The sequence below is a fragment of the Hypanus sabinus genome, chromosome 4, assembly GCF_030144855.1.
Source record: "Hypanus sabinus isolate sHypSab1 chromosome 4, sHypSab1.hap1, whole genome shotgun sequence".
Lineage (NCBI taxonomy): Eukaryota > Metazoa > Chordata > Chondrichthyes > Myliobatiformes > Dasyatidae > Hypanus > Hypanus sabinus.
In genome coordinates this window covers 50225104-50232622 of record NC_082709.1, presented here as the reverse complement: position 1 = coordinate 50232622, position 7519 = coordinate 50225104, and the positions used below count along the sequence as shown (strand labels likewise).

The 7519-nt window shown below is 40.3% G+C and overlaps 1 protein-coding gene across 2 annotated transcripts in view; it reads left to right on the top strand.

Annotated features, from left to right (window-relative positions):
- Nucleotides 1-1974: 1974 nt before the first annotated feature.
- LOC132392748 (calcium-responsive transcription factor-like) overlaps nt 1975-7519 on the top strand; it is a 60510-nt gene continuing 54965 nt past the window's right edge. The window contains exon 1 of one of the 2 annotated variants that reach the window (XM_059967054.1): nt 1975-2034. The gene's annotated coding sequence lies outside the window, so the exon portion shown is untranslated. Of the gene's footprint in view, nt 2035-2087; nt 2371-7519 lie in introns of those variants that run through there. The other variant, XM_059967053.1, reaches the window with a different exon arrangement.

Sequence of the window (7519 nt, the reverse complement as noted above, 5' to 3'; positions counted from 1 at the left end):
AAAATATTTAAAAACTGCCCTTTGAGGAAGAGTTCTAAATAGAATCCTCAGGTGGAAAACATTTATCTCATTTTATCAAGTGACTGACTCCTTATTTTTAAACAGGGACCCTTCTCCTAGATTCTCCCTTAACACATCCTCTCCTACCCATTAGGATCTAATATAATCACATCCCATTTTTTTCCTTATGGTCTGATTAGTATGATTTTACTACTAAGCAATCCCTTGGGATTGAAGATAACTTGCTTCCATTCTAGTTTTAAGGTGAGCAATGAGGCTGATGTGGGATCTGTTGCTAAATCATCAGATTATGTAATCCTTGTTTTTAACTCTGGTCGTGTGTGATCCTGACTCATGGACTCCAGGTTCTCAATACCATCCACATTTTCCAGGCAGTACTTTGATGTAGTCTGTGATTCATTTACATGTCCCTTGGAGTACAGGGGCCACAGTTGTCCAGTAGACTACATGGTTTGAGATCTTGATCTTCAAACACACTTTATCGCACAGAACATATCAATAGTTAACTTTGTCACTGAGATGGCTTTTATGATTATAATAAGTTGTCCACCTTTTCTCTTTTCTTGTTAGAGGCAACCTTTACTGTTGGAGCCCAATGCAGGAATCCTAGGCAAAACACTTTTTGTTTTATGAATGTTAAATGCAAGGCTCATTTTTACAGATGCTCAAATTAACAGGTTAACGATGGCATAAATAAAACTGCTAGATTAACTCAGTTCCAGCAGGAAGTTTATATGATAAACACTGATAGTGACTAATATTTGTAAATTTGGTTCCTTGCTCTGTTGAGATCAGCAATTCTCTCTCAATAAACAAAAAGGACAAGTTATTTTTATTTGTGTGAAATCTGTCGGTAGCATACTACTTGATATGGGGGAAGTGTTTCTGGAGTAGGTTATTTACAGAATGGACAAAAACATTAGTAATGCTTATTTGTATACCTGAACACAAGGTTGACTGACAAAACAATTTTGTCTTACCCATCTTTCTTTATTTCACATACACACGGCATCTAACAACAGTATTAAAACTTTTGTGCATTCAAAACTCAGAGTACATTTCATATCTTGAGACACAGGTGTGACACCGTGTTGCCAAAAGAAATATTTTATACTACCGAGCTTTAAACGCACTGTAGTGCAGGTAGCAACACTCATAGGATTTAACCTTTTAAGAACAAACTCTTCCTAATTTCAAGAATATACAATGTTAGAGTTAACACTTCAGACTTTAGGTTCTCCCAATTATCAATGCTGATTGCACTGTTGGTTAGATAAAACCGAATATAGCCTTTAGCAGGGGCGGTAAACTTCCACGAGCAGGTTGGTGGAAACCTCGTGCTGCTTGTGCACACAGGACTGACAAGCTCGCATTCAGATTATTTATAATTATAATAGAGCTGCAATCAATTTCTTTGCTCTCATTTATCAATAAAAAATATCCCTTCCCCCACCCCCCATACAAACTATAGCCAGACAGGCCATTGTGTGTGTGTGTATATATATATATAAACGCTGACGGAGACCCTAGACCGCAAACGCCTGGAATCTGGAGCAAAGGAAAAACTGAGAGGAACTGAGCGGGTGGACAGCACTGATAGAGTATCTCGACCCGAAAAATCCACCACCCCTCTGCCTTCACGGATACTACTAGACTCCATACACATTGCAAAACAAATAGCGTCCCGGGGGCTGGAGAGCCGGCACCATCACCTCCTGCCAAGGCTGCTCCGGCCTATGCTTGCCTGCTTTACCTCACATTAGAGCAGATGTATTTATCTCCCACGCCTCTCAAACTGAAGTGCAGGCTGGTTTATTCAACACAATTACGCGGGGCCGGGAGAAATCGTAGCCTAGGCCGCCGAGAGCTCAGCACACGGCGGGCTCGAGCGGCGGCGCAGGCGCACTAGCGTGGCGTGCGGGGGGAGGGGAGGTCAAGGGGGGGCGAGCGGCGCAGCCGCGCTACGCACGGCCCCGGCTCTCCATGGCGGATGTGTTGTGAAGCGAAGACGAGGTTGAGTAGACTCGTTCCGGTGTTTTGCTCGCCGTCTGCCTGCCTGCGCTCTCAAGCCCTCAGAGCTGCTGCCGCGCCCGGCAGGGAGGGTGGGAGGAAGGGCGAGGGGTGGAAAGGAGAGGAACGAGCTGGGGTCCAACGCCAGCTGTTGCGGGCGTTTTCTGGGCCAAGCTGCGGGGCAACAAAATGGCGAGAAGGCTGCGGGCTGAGGGAAGTTGTTGGTGGTGGGGGGCCCAGCCTAACTGCCCGAGGTGGGGGCAGTGGTGGCGGCAGAGCCGGACATCGCTGCTGGAGTAAGGGCCCCGGCACCTTCCACTGCGCAGAAGGTTGTCTACTGTAGGTTACTTTATTTTTTCAGGAAAAGCAACGTATTAACACCTCAGTTCTAATATATTATTTACTTGTAAGTCGTTGCAAAATAAAAATCAGAACTACAGCTGCTGGACATCTGAAATTGGATATATAATAAAACAGAATGCTGTAAATGCGCAGTAGGGCAAGCAGTATCTGGAAAGTCCTCTAAGGAGACCCTTCGTCATAATCTCAGTGCGAACTGCAGCTCTCTCACCCCCATTTTCCAATTGAAATTGCTGTTGAAGCGTTGTGAACGATGTACTCAATAGGAGAAGGGGCAGAGTGAATGTATGCTTATGGATTATGAACTTGACGTTTTAACTTTTCCATTTATAATTTAATATATTTAAATAAATCACCATGTCAAGAATGTTGCTTATCCTCTTTTCCATGCTCTTGTGAGCCTATTGTTGAACAATTCAAATTTATGGAATATTATTGAGAGTTAGTTGGATCCAGGGTGACAACAGGAAAAGGAAGTTTAGTTGGAAGGAGTTTTTTTGGGGATAGAATTTTGAACACGACTTGCCTACTTAAATTGGAAATGTAAAAATGTTTATCCCCTTTGGTGCAGTTAGGGACATTGGCTTATTTATTTCTTTAAAATAATAGGAAATTGTAAAATAGGAGCCTGATTTTTTTTGGCTGTTTTCATAAAAATGTGAACCCCTTTTGATTTCAAATGTTAAAACTGGGTCTGTGGGTGTATAGAGAACATGGGGCTGAAAGTTAAATCATTATTTCCAATGGCAGGACTTGCTACTTGATTTTTAAACTCCTTTTACTATCTGTTTTGTAAGATCATACTTCAAATTTGTCTTAATATGGTGTTTCTGTGTAATTTATGTATTTAATGTAGTACTGCTTAAAAATCTTGTGAATATTTTTGCTAAATTTGTAGAGATATATATTAAAGGTGCTTCAAAGTATATGGCAGGTTGTCTTCAGTGGTGGTTATGTCCATGATTCTTTTTCCATTTGTGCCACGGTGATTATAAATAAATATGAAAAGTGATACAAAGTGGTTGAAAGTGATTTCATAGTCTTTCTGTGCAGTAATGCTACTGCAATTTAGTGTCAGCATGCAGGAAATCTCAAGCAGAGTTGTTTAGTTGGAGTGATTTTGCACTGTATTATTTATGATTGTTGATCTATAATGCTGATTAATTAATGCAAGTTCTTTTATGTTTAGAACATAAACAGCTCTTGGGCCCACAATGTTGTTCTGACCCTTTGACCTACTCCAAAATCAATCTAACCCTTCCCTTCCGCATAGTTCTTAATTTTTTCTTTTATCCATGTGCCTGCCTAAGAGTCTCTTAAATGTTTAATGAGGTCAAAAATAAGCTGTACGTCCAACTATTGTAATATTTTAATTAATATTGCTTATTATCTTAAAACTTATTTGGTTCAACATAAAATTCTGATGTCTGATTAAAGCCAGGCCTAGTGCCAGGGAGCCACACTTAATTAAAAAAGTCTGTGCTAAATGCTTTGAATATGTGCAATGACATGTTTTGACAGGCATGAAATTTAAATGTTTTCCTCACTGCTGATAGATGGCACTTTACACCTGAAAATCTGGCATAGGTGCAATGAAGTGATAATAACATTAAAGTAAAATTTAACTTCTATCCCCCCTGCTACAGAATATATGTGACTGAGATGTGAAGTGTATTCCAATTTTCAGTACTTTGTCTCATTATCCAAAACAGTCACTGTTATCACATTTGTCATTGAAAATCTCCCTGAAATATCTAATGAAACTGTGTCTACTTGGTTTTAAATTTTAATAAAAATACTCGCATATAAGTGGTTATAAATGTACTAAACTTTTTCTTAACGACCCCCCCCCCCCCCCACAATTTTTCTGAGGTATTATGAACATTGTCCTGACAAAGGGTCTCGGCCGAAACATTGACTGCTCCTTTCAACGGATGCTGCCCAACCTGCTGAGTTCATCCAGCTTTTTTGTATGTCTTGATTTGACCACAGCATTTGCAGTGTACTATGTGTTTATGAACATTCCTGTTGTGCACGCCTTCTCAGTGAATTATTTCTGTTTTAAGTTGCAAGTGTTGGAGGAAGCTCGATTGAAGATATTTAGGTGGCAGAGGGAATTAACAAACTTATCAATATTCTGTTGCCATGATAAAATTGTAAAGCCAGAGGTATGGAAGATGAATGCTAGTGTGTTAATTCTTTAAAACTGGTTAGTAAGTTTGTAGATGATACTAAAAGAGATGGTGTCATTGACAGTGAATATGGTTATTGGAGTTTACAGAGGAGTCTTGGTCAGCTGAGTAAGTGGGCCAAGGAACAGCACTTGGAGTTTAATTCTGATTAGTGTGAGTTGATGCATTTTGGGAAGATGGATTAGGGTAGGGCTTTCACTCTGAACAGCAAGTTCCTGGGGAGTTTTGTAGAGCAGGGTGACCTTGGAGAAAAGGTGCATGGTTTCCTGAAAGTAGTGTTACAAGTAGAAAGTGTGGTAAAAAGAGGTTTTGGCAAGATGGTCTTCATTAGTCAGGGCACTGAGTGTAGAAGTTGGGATGTTATGTTGCCATTGTACAAGGCCATATTTAGAATATTGTGTACAGTTTTGGTGATCATATGAAAGATGCCATTAAGTTGGAAAGAGCGCAAAGGAGATTTACGAGTACATTGCTAGGAGTCAAGGGACAGGGTTATGGAGAGGTGTTAAGCAGGTTGGAACTTTTTTTCACTGGAGCATCAGAGAATGAGGGGTGATCTTTTCTAAATAAAATTATGGGCCTAGGATAAATGCACTCATGCAAAATGGGAGTGATTTATTAGAATTTATGAGTATGAGGCAACTTTTTCACCAAGTATATGAAATGAGCTGCTGAAGAAAGTAGTTGACACAAGTATATTAACAACATTTGAAAAGTACTTGGGCAGGTGCATGGGTAGGAAAAGTTTAAAGTAATATGGGCCAAACCAGAAAAAATGAGACTAGCTCAGATAGGAATCTTGGTTGGCATGGGCTAGATGAGCTGAAGGACCTGTTTTTGCAATATATAACTTTACAGCAAATTAGTCTGACATTGTTTTTAGTAACAACATTTATGAGTGAAATCTTAAACATGGTGATCTATAAGCTATTATTTTCCATTTATGCTTTAGGGATTATGCTTTATACCTTTAGGGATTCTTAGATTTATAAATCATCTCTTCCTTGGTACTCTTCAGGGCTCTTGTTTGTGCCCTTGTTAGTGCTCCCAAAATATAGAGGTAGCAATGGCACAGAGACCTGGTTCATTCCTGATTCTGCCTGAGTTGGAGTTTGTATGTCCTCCCTGTGACCACATGGACTGCCTTTGAATGTTTCAATTTCTTCCCATGCTACAAATACATACTGGCTAGTAGGTTAGACATTATACATTGCCACTGGTGTTTAAGTGGGAAGTATCTGATGAGAGAATAGCAACAATGGAATAGATGAAGGATTATTGTAATTGGTGGTTGATGGTTAGGGTCGACTTGGACCAAAGTTCCTGTTTCTGTGGTGCATCTCTATGCCTTCATAAGGACTAAATTCTATGTGGGCTTTATCGACGTGCACATAAGATGCTTGACCCACTGATGCACTTTGTTACCCATTCGAAAAAAATCAAATCAAATTGGTTAGATGGGATTTCTTTTTAATAAAGCCATATTAACTATCTTTAGTTAATCCTTGCTTTACCAAGTGTAGATTAACCTGACTTTCAGATACTGATATAAGCCCTTTTATGCTAAAGCAATATTGCAGAAATTGAAATTCCCTGTCGCTGTAGGCCCGTAGTTCTTATACCGCTTGTGATTTCCCTATGTATCAGTTCTGCCTCTCACTGACCCACTCAGCAGAGTGGTTACCTCATTTTTAATTCTAGGCTTTAAAAAGGGCCTCATTTGTAGAGACTTAAGATTTTCTTCCTTGTTATCATTGAGTTTTTAAATAAATGGTCTTAAAACATTACAATAAATTACAGTGAGACTGAAAAGGTGTTTTTATGGTCTCGATTTGGAGGGATGCTACGTTTTAAATAGTTTATTGAAAAAAAGCTTCCAGTGTTGTCTCTGTTCTGTGGCATTGTTCTATATGCATCTTGGGGTGTGATCAGAGGCACCATACTTATCTTGTGCATATAGGTAGAGTAAATAATGCTGTAACATGATAATGGGTAGCATTAAAAAAAGGTAATTTTTTAATGTTCAAAAAAGGTAGTAGGGATAGTCCGAGTAATTCTAGACCAGTGAGCCTAATGTCTGTGGTGGGAAAGCTATTGGAAAAGATTCTTAGAGATAGAAGATATAGGCATTTAGAGAATCATGGTCTGCTCAGGGGCAGTCAGTATGGCTTTGTGAAAAGCAGATCATGTCTAACAAGCCTGATAGAGTTCTTTGAGGAGGTGACCAGGCATATAGATGAGGGTAGTGCAGTGGATGTGATCTACATGGATTTTAGTAAGACATTTGACAAGGTACCACACGGTAGGCTTATTCAGAAAGTCGGAAGGCATGGGATCTAGGGAAGTTTAGCCAGATGGATTCAGAATTGGCTTGCTTGCAAAAAGCAGAAGGTGATGGTGGAGGGAGTACATTTGGATTGGAGGGTTGCGACTAGTGGTGTCCAACAAGGATCGGTTCTGGGACCTCTACTTTTTGTGATTTTTATTAACGACCTGGATGTAGGGGTAGAAGGGTGGGTTGGTAAGTTTGCAGATGACACACAGGTTGGTGGTGTTGAGGATTGTTGAAGATTGCAGAGAATTGATAGGATGCAGAAGTGGCAGATGGAGTTCAACCCACAGAAGTGTGAGGTGGTACACTTTGGAAGGACAAACTCCAAGGCAGCGTACAAAGTAAATGGCAGGATACTTGGGAGTGTAGAGGAGCAGAGGGATCTGGGGGTACATGTCCACAGATCCCTGAAAGTTGCCTCACAGGTAGATAGGGTAGTTAAGAAAGCTTATGGAGTGTTAGCTTTCATAAGTCGAGGGATAGAGTTTAAGAGTCACGGGGTAATGATGCTGCTCTATAAAACTTTGGCTAGGCCACACTTGGAGTACTGTGTCCAGTTCTGGTCGCCTCACTCTAGGAAGGATGTGGCAGTATTGGAAAGGGT